Here is a 15986-nt window from a genome sequence, read left to right on the forward strand (position 1 = left end):
CTTGTCGGATGTAAAAGAGCCTACCCTTAGGTGGCTTGTCTGTTTAGGACGTTAGAGTTCGTTTGTTGTGATCAGCAACAACGATATGATGCCGTTTAGAAGGCGTATGAAGGTTTTAATCGAAAAACGAATGTTCAGGCACGAAGCGACGTCTCGCAGTGCTTTGAAGTTTGTTTTTCTTATGCCATAAAGGACTATGGGCTTTTAGAAATCGCGGAATGTTTCCGGGCGATAGTTTATGATTTATTTGGTGGATACTGGATCCATTGTTGAGGCCGTTAGGCGAATTGATTTGCGGAAAGTTTTCGAAAGTTCAGTTTTTTTTTTGAAAATTGTGGGAGCGAGCGGGTGTACGCACCCACTCCCCCCTTTTAAATCGGGGGGATAGCTGAACCCACCGGTTGGCGAGTTGCCTACGTACCTCTTTCGAGGATCAAGCCATCTCGTAGTTCTGTTGTCCACGTTTACGATCTAGTGGTAGTATTTCTTGAGATGCATCGCATTCCAAGTTCTCGGGATTTTTACGTCTTGCATGTTCGCGATTTGATACGAACCTGGTCGGACGACTTTTATGATTTTGTATGGTCCTTCCCAGTTTGCTCCCAGTTTTCCTGCGTTTCGTTCGGCAGTGTTTTGGAAGACTTTTCGCAAGACCAGATCACCCTCTTTGAATCTTCGATGACGCACGTTCGCGTTGTAGTATTTTGCGGCGGCCTGCTGGTAATTTTGAATTCTGATGAGGGCTTGGTCGCGACGTTCGTTGACGAGGTCAAGATTATCCAGCAGCATGGCATTGTTCAGGTCTTCGTACGCCGGGGAATTCTACTTCCGCCGGAATCATGCATTCTGCTCCGTAAACGAGAGCGAACGGAGTTTCCCCCGTTGCTCGTCTTGGAGTGGTTCGATGAGACCAAAGGACCCCTTCGAGTTCTTCTGCCCATCGTCCCTTTTTGGCTTCCAAGCGTTTTTTCAATCCGTCTAGGACGGTTTTGTTTATGGTTTCAGCCTGTCCGTTGCACTGCGGGTATCTGGGAGTAGACTTGTTAAGTCGTATTTTCCATTTTTCGCAGAATGCCTCGAATCGAGTGGAAATAAACTGAGACCCGTTGTCCGTTACGATTTCGTATGGGACACCGTGTCTGGTTATGATGTTTTTCCAGACGAAGTTCTCGACTTGCACGTCTTTGATACTTGCGTAGGATTCTGCTTCCACCCATTTCGAAAAGAAATCTGTGAGGACCAGCAGGAAACGTTTTTGTTTTGATTTGTGCAGCGGTCCGACGATGTCCATCGACCATCGCATGAAAGGGTACGGAGATGAGATAGAAGAGAGGATTTCAGCGGGCTGATGAATTGTCGGGGCGTGCCGCTGACACTTCTCGCATTTCCGAGCGAACTTCTCGCAATCCTTTATCATAGTTGGCCAGTAGAATCCGTGGCGTTTTATTTTTGTTGCGAGAGACCTTCCGCCGGAGTGGTTTCCGCACGATCCGGAATTTTTCTCGCCTTTTCTCCTTCCGCGCAAGTCATGAGAGGTCCGGAGAATCGCCATTTGTAGATTTCGCCTTCCACGGTTACGTATCGTGCTGCCTGGATTTTTATTTTCCGGGCTGCCCATTTCTCCGCGGGTAGGGTACCATCTACGATGTAGGCTTTGATAGGTTCTAACCAGGGAGTGTCGCAGCCATAGTCTGTTTGGTCTGCGTCGTCTTCCGGTTGATCTTCGTTTTCTTCCGCGCCTTCGATCTGTGTTCTGATCAGGTTGGCGATTACCGGCGGTCCGATGCTTGGATGCTCTATGAATTCGACGGGAATTATTCTCTTAAGCCCTGGATCCGAGCTTGAGGCGAGAGCGGCTAAAGCGTCAGCTTGGACGTTTTCCGAGCGTGGAATCCTGGTTAGCGCAAATTGCTGAAAATCGTGGGCCAAGTCTTGGACGACCTTCAGATATGCGTTCATCCTTTCATCCCTTGCTTCGTATTCTCCGCTGAACTGGTTTGCGACTAACTGAGAGTCGCAGTAAGCGTGAATGTTTCGAATCTTCAGCCCCTGGGCCAGTCGTAAGCCCGCAATTAGTGCCTCATATTCTGCTTCGTTGTTCGATGCATGAAAATCCAAGCGGAATGATTGCTCGAGGATTTCTCCTGTCGGCGAAGTGAGTCGGATCCCGATTCCAGATCCTTGCTTGGTCGAAGATCCATCGACATGGAGATCCCATGTTGACCCAGGATCCTCGTTAGTTAAGTCCGTCGTGGGTAATTCTACCAAGAAGTCCGCGAGTACCTGCGATTTCGTGCAGGTTTTTGGACTCGCTTAGTTCAATCGCCCACTTCGCGAGTCTACCAGACTGGCTTGGACTGTGTAGAATCGTCCGTAACGGAAAAGTGGTAAGCACCACGATGGTATGAGATTGGAAATACGGCCTAAGCTTTCTTGCCGAAGTTATGACAGCGAGTGCCAATTTTTCCATTAGCGGATACCGAGTTTCGGCATCTAGTAATGTTTTACTAATGTAGAAGACTGGTTTCTGTTCTCCGAATTCTTCTTGAATCAGGACGCCACTGACTGCTGATGCGGATACTGCGATGTAGAGGAACAAGGGCTCTCCTGCGAGGATAGGAGGGGTGGCCAGATACTGCTTCAGCTGTTGGAAAGCTTTCTCGCAATCCTCTGACCACTCGAACTTTTTGTTCCCCTTTAAGGTTTCGTAGAAAGGGAGACACTTATCCGTGGAGCGCGAGATGAATCGGTTTAAGGCCGCGACTCGTCCGGTCAGCCTCTGGACTTCCCGCTTGGTTCTCGGGGAGGCCATTTCTATCAGTGCGTTGATTTGTTTCGGATTGGCCTCTATTCCGCGGAATGTTACGAGGTAACCGAGAAATTCTCCCGACGCCACGGCGAATCTGCATTTTGCTGGATTGAGTTTCATGTTGTGCTGGTTCAATCTCTCAAAGCATTCCTCCAGGTGGACTACGTGGTCGCGTTCGTCAAGAGATTTTACCAACATATCGTCGATATACACCTCCATGGTTTTTCCGAGTTGCTCGGCAAACATCCGATTGACGAGTCGCTGATACGTGGCGCCGGCGTTCTTAAGACCGAAAGGCATTACTTTGTAGCAATAGGTTCCTCGGTCGGTAATGAATGCTGTCTTCTCGCGATCTTCGGGATTCATCATGATTTGATTGTAACCGGAGAACGCGTCCATGAACGATAGGAGTTTGTTTCCTGCGGTTGCCTCGACCAGACGGTCGATGTGCGGAAGCGGAAAACAATCCTTCGGGCACGCTTTGTTGAGATCGGTAAAGTCGACGCACACTCGCCATTTCCCGTTCTTCTTCTTGACGACGACGGGATTGGCGAGCCAGTCGGGATATCTTACTTCTGTTATTGACCCAACTTTGAGGAGTCTTTCGACTTCCTCATTAACCGCAGTCGCCCGTTCGGGGCCTAGCTTTCGCCTCTTTTGTTTTACGGGTTTATGAGTTGGATCGATGTTGAGTTCGTGACATGTTATGTTAATGTCGATTCCCGGCATATCTTCCGCAGCCCAAGCGAACGTGTTAAGGTTCTTCTTGAGACACGCGATGAGTTCTGCTTTCAACGGATCGCGGAGATTGGCTCCAATCTCCCCGCACCGCTCTGGGTTAGTCTCGTCGAGGCAGACCGAAATTACCGGTTCGCAAGTGGGCTCACGTTTCCCTTCCAGGACCTCAGCTCTTTGCGATTGCCAGAAGATTTCTGGAGGGTCCTGCGATGCTGGTTCGTGGGTTGCTTGCTTTTTTGGTTTAATTTCGGGCTCAGAGTTTTTCCGTTTTAACCCAGTGGCCAAACAGACTTGCGGCGCTTTACGATCTCCTTGTATTGTTTCCACTCCTGAGAGGGTCGGAAATTTGAGGCACAGATGGAAAGTCGAGGGGATCGCTCGCATGGAATTTAACCACGGAGTCCCGACGATCGCGTTATATGCTGCTGGACCGTCGACTACCAAAAATTCCACCGTCTTCGTGACGCTCCCGGCTCTGACCGAGAGATCGACCGAGCCGAGGGTCATCGTGATGTTTCCTGAGAGTCCGATTATCGGATTGGGATCGTCCGTGATAGCGTTTAGGTCGATTCCCATCCTCTCGAGGGTGTTTTTTATATATATATTTGTCGAGCATCCGGTGTCGACCAATATTCTCGCTACGTCGATGTCCTGGATCGTTAGTCTGATAACGAGGAGTTCGTCGTGAGGTTTGGCTTGACCAGCCGTTGCTCTATCCCCGAATGACACGATGTTGCGGACAGGTGATGTGGCCATGCTGTTGTTATCAATCGTAGGTTTTTGAGTAAGAGAATCCGACCCCCCTCCTTCTAGCGCCAAACTGTGGGAACCGAAATTCGCACTGTCGATTTTAGTTAAGTTAATCGAAGGAAAACTAACTAAGTAAACCTAGTTTTCCCTGAAGGCTCGGATTCTCTGCGATAACCAAACGAAATTGATAGAATAAAGCAACGTAGCGGAAAAATTGCACTAAGGCGTTTTATTGAATAGATGGTACAATATTCTTCCGAAAAAGGGAAGTAGAGAAACGCTGAAGCGAAAAACGACGGAAATAAAGGAGACAAAACGTTCTAAGCTTTGCTCCGCTAGTCTAAACTCCTAAGTCCTAAGCTAGCAGGAATTCTCTAAGTCCCTAAGTTTCGGATTTGCTCTCTCTCTGAGATTTTCGCTCTGCCTTTCTTCCTCTCCCAAGCTCCTTTATATACTCCTTCTTTATGACGGTCTATTCTCCTTCTGGGCCGCAAGGCGGGCTTCTTTCCATTTTCGTCGGCTTCCATCGGGAAACTTGACATTTGTCTTTCCGGAATTTTAGCATTTATCTTGCTATGTAAAGATAAACGTAAATCGTCGTATCTATCTCAGATAATCGTAAACGGACTGTCCGATCGTGTTTGGTCCCTTTCGGGCCGTTTCCAGGACTTCTGTTGTTTTCTACGATTTCTTCGGAAGTTCTTCATTCGTTCGTAGAGTTGAGACGAGTGGTGTCTTAAGATAACCATTGCTGTTTCTTACGAAGAATTTAAGATCTTCCTTCCTGTCGATATCTTACGAGTTTCCGAAGTTTTTCCGACGGTCCTAGATTGGAGTAAGAACCGGAGTTTTGTACGCGGAATCTCAATGATTCGTCCTGCGAGGACTTGGGAAAGACTCGAAGTACAGACTTCAGACGGCCGGGGCCTAGAACTTATGCACGGAAGCTTGTCATCCGCCGACCCGAGCCAGCACGGGGCTAGCCGCCCGGCGGCCATGGCCAGAACAGGCGCTAGCCGCCGACGGCCACGGCCAGCACGGGGCTAGCCGCCTGGCGGCCACGGCCAGCACGGGCGCTAGCCGCCGGCGGCCACGGCCAGCACGGGGCTAGCCGCACGGCGGCCACGGCCAGCACGGGCGCTAGCCGCCGGCGGCCACGGCCAGCACGGGCGCTAGCCACCGGCGGCCACGGCCAGCACGGGGCTAGCCGCCCGGCGGCCACGGCCAGCACGGGCGCTAGCCGCCGGCGGCCACGGCCAGCATGGGGCTAGCCTCCCGGCGGCTACGGCCAGCACGGGCGCTAGCCGCCGGCGACCACGGCCAGCACGGGGGCTAGCCGCCCGGCGGCTACGGACCAGCACGTGCGTCTTGACGAGGGCTTCGATTTGATATTTTGATCGTTTTCTGGGTCCTCACGGTTTGGGAGAACGGGCTCTTTGAAGTTTCAAGGCGGATTCCTTGTCGTCCGGCCTATCCAAACTTAGATCGCTTCCCGTTTCTTCCTTATACTTTCGTATGATAAATAGACTTAGCCGTTGATTTCGAGATAACCGTTTTTGACCCCAACATACTCTACATCTCAACCTGAAAAGGCAACACTTTCGAGACAAAACTCCTTATTTTCAATTAAGATCAGCGTGAGCTTCTTGTCACAGGCTCTACTCAGAGAAAACGGGCTAGGTATAGAACATGCTAACTTTTATGGTGGAGTTCAAAAGTGTTTAGGGTTTACCAGGAGCGGATGCAGGATATCGCACAAAATGGTCGTGAGAGGACGACTCCATTTAGGTCCACATTCCTTACTCATCTCTGCTGATCGGACTGCTCTCCGATAGATCGATCCTAGGACTGCTCTGCGCGATTCAAGTTCCCCTTCAGAACACTTCACTGAAACCACCATCACTTTCTCAACTTCCCAGTGGCATGCATCGTAGATTCTTCCCCTTCTCGTCACCAGTAAATCAAAGCAAAAGCAAAAGCAAAAACTTTTTCTTTTCTTTTTGTTTTTTTTTTTATATGTACTGAAATACAAAATGCTGGGGTGACGAGTAAGGAGATAACAAGTGATGTACATGATGCCACTGGTGATTCATTCTGGTTCGTTCTAGCCACTTACTCCTTTCGTTGTTCTTTCTGGTATCGGAATAGGCACTCTGGTTGTTCTCTTGTCTGCACTGATTGTTCCGCCTTCTTCCGCTGTGTGAGCATTGATGAGTAAGAACTGCGTCGATCCTTTCCTCTCCGACCTTTTTGCACATATCTGCACATAAAGTATTAGAAAAGCAAATGCATGAGGGTGGAACAAAAGGTCAGGGTTCAAGGTGGGAACTAGCTAAAGATGAGCTAGCCACTCAGGAACAACAAGAGGGATAAAATCGGATAAGAAGTCCTGAGTGTAGTTCTCATTCTACCCTGATCTAGTGCCCATGACAAGAAGAATGAAAGTCCAGATTAGGTTCAGATAAGTGGAGTTAAGTCTGCCCCAGTGTAACCTGATCGGTATAGAACTTCTGGAGTGTTAAATGAGATAAGTCAGGGTGTTCCAGGTCCATGTGTGGGTCTTTCATCACTGCTAAGGTCACTGAATAAGAAGGTTAAAGCACGAGGTGGTTAAAGAGCATCACAAAATAAGGTCCTGATTCCCACAATAGTTTTGACTGACTCGATCCTAAAACTGACTTGATAAAAACATCAAAACGACACAAGGACTGACTCAAAAAGCACACAAGCGAATAAAGTACAATCGCTCCCCCAGACTTAGTTCACACCATCCCTGGTTGTGAAAATAAATCAAAGGAAGCTGAAACACAGCAAACATAAACAAATAACATGAAAAATAAATAGTTCAGATGGATAAGATAAAGGGATAGAAATAGTCCTTTCGGACTCAGTCTGAATCGCTGCTACCGGAGTGACCAGCTGTCCTCTTGTTCCTCGGCAGTCTCTCTGCTCCAGTGGATGTTCCGGCTTGCTCCTTGCCTGGGCGCCTTGTTCTCTGCGGTGTACGCTCCTCTTGGGCTTCAATGCAGCCGCCTGTGATCGCCCTGAGTATCCTCTTCATGAGGCTGTTGTTCTTCTTCTGGGACTCAACCATCCAGCGTCTGTAGGCGTGATCATCAGTCACATCGGTGAAGTCCTCCAGGTCATACTCACCATCAGCCGGTGGAGGCACATGCTCCACATCATCCATGTCATCATCATCGTTCTGTACCGGAGCTCGCGGATCATCACAGAGGTGCTCTTCACCGAGTGAGAACACAATGTTCTCCAGAGATAAGAAGTCTGTGAACCCAGGCATAGGGAGCTTGCAGTACAGAGGGTTCCCTTCTTTGTCTTGGAACTTGTAGGTGTTCTCGTCACGCAAGATGTGGCATGCGATCAGGTAAGGAGTATCAATGTACTCCATCTCAGAGACAACCGTGTAGGAGCTGAGGTTGATGCTGATGTGCTGGAACAAGGGAGTGAGCAGACTGTTGGAACGATCCTTCTTGTCATCAGTCCGAATCAAGGTGTCCTTGCGCTCAGCGAACATGGAGATGAGTTGGAACCCTGGGTTGGTCTTGACTTCCTGGATCGGGGTGATCTTCTCTCTGCGCATCTCGTCCTCAAGTCCCGTGTAGAGAACCTGGAGCTCTCCATTCGTGATCTTGGAGGTGTACTCCTTTGCGAACAGGACGTTAGACACGATTTTGGCGATGATCTGGATAGCAGGGTTCCAGATCTGCGACTGGTAACCCTTGCGAGAGGTGAACTTGCCGGCTGCAATGAGGTCCCAAAAGGTGTCTGCCGGCTTGAACTTCTTCTCCACTGAAACTCCCTTCGGCATGTCCGCGATCTCGAGTAGCTCGTTGAGATCGTTGAGAGAGATTGAGCAGAACTTGCCATCAGCCATGAAGGAGAAGAAGCAGTTCTCGTATGTAGGCTCATTGGAGTTCTGATAAGTGATCTGGCACGTCGCGAGCACTTGCCTGACCAAATCCGGATAGAGAACCTGGGCTTGGAAACAGAGAGGCATGAGTCCCATAGCCTGCATCGTGTCAAACACCTTTGTGTCAAGGCCTAGATCGGCTAAGGTCTCCTGGTGCGCGAACCGCGTGGGCAAGATCTCTGCTAGAAGGAGCCGGTTGTATCTCGCCGCTGAATCCTTGTCCCATCCCTCAATATTGTAGTCAAAGAGCATCGGATCATTGAGGTCGATGGGCTCGCCCTCAGTCTTGTTCGGCCAATGGTAACCAGGTGGAGCTCTCACGGCTGGAGAAGCTATGCTCTTGGCGGCTCTTGCGTTTCTCATCTTTGGAGGCATCTGCAAAACAAAAACAATATCCCAATATCAGCACAGTTCGTCGGTTTTTCTAGAAACGATGGAACAATCCAATCTTCTTGTTTTACCCAAGTCCATCGATTACTAGACAACCTACAAAAGCCTCAGTCTCAACAGAACATATCGCAAAGACCAAGAATCACAATCAACAAATCGGTTCCTCTTCCATTCAAAATCAATCATGAATTCAATCCTAGTAGCAAGTATACTATCAAGAGCTACAATCTAGGATGAAATCGCAAAGCATAAAGGGAAAAGAGGATCCAAGAAATCACTCCCAAATCGCGATTTGCATGCGCAAAGAGGGGGAGGATTCTTGAGTGATTACCTTGATTGGAGTGGTGATTCCTGCAAAACAAACAAATCTCTAGAGAACCCAAGAGGTGAGAACCGAAAATCGTGAAGATAGAATAAAAAAGGGGAGAGTTTTGCGATTTAGGGTTCTTGAGAGGGGTGGATTGATTTGCGGCGAGAGAGAGAGATAGTGGGGAGTGGAGTGTTTGGGCTTTAAAAAGGCCAACCAAAACCGCTTCCCCTTCTTTTTTATTTGTTTTTTTATTTTATTTTTGTTCGAGTACTTACGTGGGAACAATGAGCGGAACAACCGCTGGAGTGTTCTCCTGGAATGGTCTCGAGTTTTTCTTGATTTTTCAACCTGCAAGTTAGTTCCTAGAATGATAGAGACAAAAAGAAAACAAAATTTACACTCACCAGTGGGTTGTCTCCCACTAAGCGCTTGTTTTCTGTCACTAGCTTGACTTGAATGAGCCGATTAGGCTTGAGGGGGATCGCTTAAGGGTATCTCTACACCTTCAGCGATTGTTGTGTCAGCAAGATATGGCTTGAGACGCTGACCATTGGCAACAAATTCTCCACCTCTTGTGTCCAGCAACACAACAGCTCCATAGGGGCGAACCTCCTTGATGGTGAATGGTCCAGACCATCTGGACTTAAGCTTTCCAGGGAACAGCTTAACCCTGGAGTTAAAGAGTAAGACCTGATCGTTCGGAGCAAACCTTCTACTGATGATTCGTTTGTCATGGAACGCCTTGGTCTTTTCCTTGTAGATTTTGGAGCTCTCATAGGCCAGATGCCTGATCTCCTCCAACTCGTGGATCTGAATGGTTCGCCTCTCCTTGGAGGGTTTGATGTCGAAGTTGAGTAGTTTGACAGCCTAAGCTGCCTTGTACTCTAGCTCAATAGGTAGGTGGCACGCCTTGTAGGCTGTTCTGTACGCCCAGAGAGCATCGTCAAGCTTAAGGGACCAGTACTTGCGGATGGTGTTGACAGTCTTCTGCAGGATGCTCTTGATCTCTCGGTTGGAAACTTCCACTTGACCACTTGTTTGGGGATGATAGGCGGTTGCAACCTTGTGTTTCACACCATCGCTTATAACCACTCTAGGCACTCCCAATCTTGGAAAGATGATGGAGGTGAACATCTTGGTTACAACTCGCGCATCATTGGTTGGACTAGCAATCACTTCTACCCACTTGGAGACATAATCCACAGCAACCAAGATGTACTCATTCTTGTGAGAGACTGGGAATGGTCCCATGAAATCGATCCCCCAGCAATCGAACACTTCAACTTCCAAGATGTAGTTCTGAGGCATCTCGTTTCTCTTGCTTATACTCCCCATCCTTTGGCTTGAATTGCATCGTGATATTAAAGCGTGAGCATCTCTGAACATAGTGGGCCACCAGAACCTAGCTTGGAGGATCTTGGAAACTATCTTGAAGGTGGCAAAGTGACCAGCATAAGAGGAACCGTGACAATGGTGAAGGATCCCTGGAATATCAGCCTCTGGAACACACCTCCTGAAGATCCCATCCTTGCCTTGCCGATATAGATACGGCTCATCCCAGAAGTAGTGCCTCGCTTCCCTTAGAAATTTTCTCTTCTCATTCCCAGTGAACCTCAAGGGCTCTTTCTCGGCTGCCAAGAAGTTGGCAATCTCAGCAAACCATGGAAGGTTCGGGCACTGCTTCTGGATCACTGCAATGAATGCTCCTTCTATACGGGAACAGTCCTTAATGACCGGTGACGATTGTTCCAAGTTGCACAGACCAATCGCATTGACGTATTCCATCGGTTGTTCCTCGTCAAGAACTGTCTCATCTGACACTTTCATCCTGGAGAGATGATCTGCTACTCCATTATCAACCCCCTTCTTGTCTCTTATCTCCATATCAAATTCTTGGAGCAAGAGAATCCATCTTAAGAGCCGCGGTTTAGCATCCTTCTTCGTGAGTAGATACTTGAGAGCCGCGTGGTCTGTGTGCACAATCACCTTTGATCCAACCAGATAGGACCTGAACTTCTCAAAAGCGAAGAAGATGGCAAGGAGCTCCTTCTCTGTGGTAGCATATCGGCACTGAGCTTCATCTAAGGTCCTGCTCGCATAGTATATCACGTGAAGCTTCTTGTTTTTACGCTGTCCAAGGACTGCTCCCACTGCAAAATCACTTGCATCTGTCATGATCTCAGAAGGAAGATCCCAGTCTGGAGGTTGGACAACTGGTGCACTGACTAGAGCTCCCTTGATCGTGTGAAATGCGGCTAGGCATTCACTGTCAAAAGCAAACTGAGCTTCTTTGCAGAGCAACCGAGTGAGTGGTCTCGCGATCTTAGAGAAGTCCTGAATGAACCTCCTATAGAAACCAGCGTTTCCCAAGAAACTCCTGATTCCTTTCACTGAAGTCGCCGGTTGCAGACTCATCATGACCTCGATCTTTGCCTTGTCCACCTCAATGCCTTTCTCTGATATCTTGTGTCCCAGAACAATCCCATCTCTGACCATGAAGTGGCATTTCTCCCAGTTCAGCACCAGATGCTTCTCCTCGCATCGCTTCAGCACCCTGCACAAATTTGACAAACAGACATGAAAGGAGCTTCCATAGACACTAAAATCGTCCATGAAAACCTCCATTATGTCTTCGATCAGATCAGTAAAAATCGACATCATGCATCGCTGGAAGATCGCTGGAGCATTGCACAAGCCGAAGGGCATCCTCCTGTATGCGTATGTTCCATAGGGGCATGTGAACGTCGTCTTCTCCTGATCGTCTGGGTGGATGGGAATCTGAAAGAAACCTGAATAACAATCTAAAAAGCAATAGTAAGGGTGGTTAGCCAATCTCTCAAGCATTTGATCAATAAAAGGAAGTGGGAAGTGATCCTTACGAGTCGCAACATTCAATTTACGAAAATCAATGCACATGCGATGACCAATAACTGTTCTAGTAGGGATCAATTCATTATGTTCATTGGTTATCACAGTGATCCCACCCTTCTTAGGTACTACATGCACAGGACTAACCCACTTACTATCAGAGATCGCATAGATCACACCTGCTTCTAGAAATTTCATTATCTCTTTCTTTACAAGATCTTTTAGATTTTGGTTTTAACTTCCTCTGATGTTCTACAGAAGTCATCGATTCATCTTCCAGGTGTATTCTATGCATGCACAGATCAGGTGAAATGACAGGTATGTCAGCTAGAGAATAACCTAATGCCTTGAAATATTTTCTCAGTTCACACAAGAGCAGAGCAGTCTCGGCATTGTTCAGGTCAGCATTCACAATGACAGGATATGTAGAGTTGGGTCCAAGAAATGCATACCTGAGTCCCTTAGGAAGGGATTTGAGCTCTACCTTTGGAGCTTTCAGCTCGCTCCACGAGTCATCGGTCTGAGCTGCCGGAAAAGACGGGTTCTGAGGCGCGGTTGTTCCAGCTGATTTGCTGGTCTCGCTGTTCTCCCCAAGACTTAGATTTGCCACCATCCTTTCAATACTCCTGGCTGAATCCAGGAACTTGGCATAGGCATCAGCATCAACACTTTCTAAGCTCTGCTCGGCTTCAGCTCTGACTAAGGCGAGTTCAAGAGGATCATTGGTGAGAATCTTCTTAATCATTCCCTCATGCGGCTCTAGTGGGTCACCATCTTCTTGGACAGTGAAGGTTTGCCCATCCAGCATCGGTTTCTTGAGCATCTGATTCATCTCAAACTTCATCACAATATCTCCAAGATGGAGATCAATCTTCCCTTGTCAGACATCGATGATAGCTCCAACAGTGCATAGGAATGGTCTGCCCAGCAAGGGATCCTTGGACTCCTCTTCGAGTTCTAGAACAACGAAATCGGCAGGGACCAGTGTGTTCCCAACCAAAACTTAAAGATCTTCGAGGATCCCAACTGGAGACTTCACAGATCGATCAGCAAACACTAGGGACATCCTGGTAGGCTTGAAGTATGTGTATCCAAGGCACTTAGCCACAGAATAGGGCATGAGGTTTATGCTTGACCCTAGATCGACCAGTGAGCATGAGAAGACTGTTCTCCCAATCTGAACCGAGAGGACAAACTTTCCCGGATAACCTAGTTTCTTGATCCTTTTGTTCTGGAGCACTGCACTGCACTCCTTAGAGACAACCATGAACTCGCTGTCATCAGATATCTTCCCAGAGATCAGTCCCTTCACAAAGCTACACATGGATGGTATCATCTGGATCGCACTCATCAGAGGGAGCTTGACAGTTAGATCTTCCAGCATCTTCCTGCACTTCATCTCCTCCTTATCCTTGCATGTAACCTTAGCCGGAAAAGGGTAGGGTACTTTTGGTACATACTGACGAGCAGTAGAAGGTGCGGCAGTCGGTGGAACAACCCCAGTGGGTCGCTCTGCTTCAGTCGGAACAGTCTCAGTAGGTTGTTCTGCCTCTTCCTCATCTGTGGGTACAACTTTAGGTGGTTGATCCGACTCCTTCTGCTTCCCTTTCTCAGCCGATGTGAATCTCCTTGGGTCCAGATCAGGTAGTTGCTTTCCACTCCTTAAACCGACTGCATTGCACTCCTTGGGGTTTTTATCTGTTTTTCCAGGGAGAGTTCATTGCTGTCTCTTCACACTCTCAGCAGTCTGAGCAATCTGAATATCCATCTGTCTCATATGGCTTGAGACATTGTCATACTTGGCACTCAGGTCATTGAACATATGATTCATCCTGGTGTTGATGTCGTTGGTGACCTGGTTCAGTGCTTTTCCCTGGATCTTCTGACCTTGGAACAGTTGACTCATCATATTTGCATGGCTCTTCATGTCATCATGCGGAGCAGTCTGAGCCGGTTGTGCAGCCTGCTGATTAACTGGCTATTTCTGACTGTGGAACTGGGCATTCTGAGCTGGGTTGAGGACAAAGGTTCTTCCCTGATTGCCATAAGGCCTTTGGTATCCACTGTTCTGGCCCTGATTGCCTTGAGCATTATCGTGGGGATTGTTCCTCACGTTAGGGTTCGGGTGATAGTTCTTGAACTGCCATCTGTTGGGGTCAAAAACGGTCACAACGAAATTAACTTTCGAAAATATTTCTCGAAAAAGATAATTCTCGTAAAAATTGCTTAAACTAACTTTTACGATAAAATTCTTGAATAGATTTGTTCGCAGCGTCGAAACAAGCTCGAATGGTTCGTGTTGACAACGAAGTTAGTATCAAAACATTCGATAAAAATATACGTCTTAAGAATTTCTACGTTTTCAAGGAAAACTTATACGAAAAACTTTTACGGAAAACTTGCGGGAAAATCTTGTTTTAAAACAAGGATTTCTTAAAATCAACGATTTCTTAAATCTACGATTTTTTAAATCTACGATTTAAGAAATGTACGATTTCTTAAAAACCGTCTCCTTGCAAAAGGTTCCGCGACTAAACAAAGTTCTCGTTAAAACACGATCATCGGAGATGATAAAAGATCGTTAAACCACGAGGATGCGACCGAGCTCACTAGACCCGTCTCGGCGAGGGCTTCGATTTGATATCTTGATCGTTTTCTGGGTCCTCTTGGTTTGAGAGAACGGCCTCTTTGAAGTTCCAAGGAAGATTTCTTAAAATCTTGTTTTAAGACAACGATTCTTTAAAACGACGATTTCCTAATCAACGACTTAAGAAATCAACGATTTCTTAAATAACGACGATTTCTTAATCAACGACTTAAGAATTCAACGATTTCTTAATCAACGACTTGAGAAATCATCGATTTAAGAAAGTACCGATTTCTTAAAGTCAAACGGAACTTTGTTATCAAAGGACCAAACCTCCGCAAACAAGCATCCTAAGAGAACCGTGGCTTTGCGATAGGTTCAAACACTTGGATAACGGACCTCAGACCACGACATACACCCAATCGCGATGGCAATCGGATCACGAACAAGAGCTCGGTTGCTATAGCGAACGGATCACGAAACCACGCTCGGTCGCTATAGCGATCGAGCGTTCGTACATCGATCATTCTCCAAAACGTCTGAAGTCTTCCGAAACGACGATACGACGTAAAGTTATGCATTCTCGACTATCCGTATAGCCGTTCTCCGCAAATCACGACTATCCGTTTCTTGATCTCTCGATCAAATGGAATCGTCCGTTTGGTTTACGATAAAACAGCGGAAACTTAACCTTATCGGAGAAATCGTAAAAACGTCTCAAATCAAAAATACGGCCCAAAGGGGTCCTAAACTTGATTTGAGGCCCACTTACGATTTCTTAAAAATCCATAAACCTTATGACGGTTTATGCTTGGAGGATAAGCATCAGTTTCCGCGGAAAAATGGAAACCTTCCGCAGATAATCATGAAGATCAGAAAAATGGAATATTCCCATTTTTTGACTATGACGGCTTAAGGGCAAAAGAGGGAACCGTAAACCGACCTTGGAGGAAGTATATAAGGAGTTCAAGGTGAGAGGCATAGAGGCATCACTTTTCCAGAGCAACTTAGCACCTAGAGCAATTTAGGTAACTTTCCGTTTTTGTTTTTGAGCTGCGACTCAATTAGGTTTAGCCACCTTCGGTTATTAGAACTAGGGATCTCGCCGACAGCTCTCGTAGTCGAAGCACGTTACCTTGCTGTTGTAACGCTCATACGCAGATTCGGAATAAAATCCTTCTTGCTCTCTTGTACGATTTTTATTTTTATTTTCCATTATCGTCGTGTTCTGATTGCTTGACGTGTGGTTTCTCAGAAATCCGGGACCTCTGGGAAATTAGGGTTTCCTGCTTTCCTAAAATATACAAAATATTGACGGTGCGAATTTCGGTTCCCACAGTTTGGCGCTAGAAGGAGGGGGGTACGGATCAATCTTACTCACGACCAGCTCACGCTCAACCAGACATGACTATCGACGACCCAGCGAACATGCAAACTCCTCTCAACGGAGTAACCAAGGACGCCTTGACACTCCCGCAGCGGATGTTTCCGCGGCCGACGCACCTGCTAACACCGCGACGCTCGACGAGTTCAAGAAGATGTCTCCGCCTATGAAAATAGGTCGGAAGAGCAGGGTAAACTCGTGGGAACCCTAACCAAACAGGTT

Source organism: Raphanus sativus, chromosome 1, assembly GCF_000801105.2.
Source record: "Raphanus sativus cultivar WK10039 chromosome 1, ASM80110v3, whole genome shotgun sequence".
Taxonomy (NCBI): Eukaryota; Viridiplantae; Streptophyta; class Magnoliopsida; order Brassicales; family Brassicaceae; genus Raphanus; species Raphanus sativus.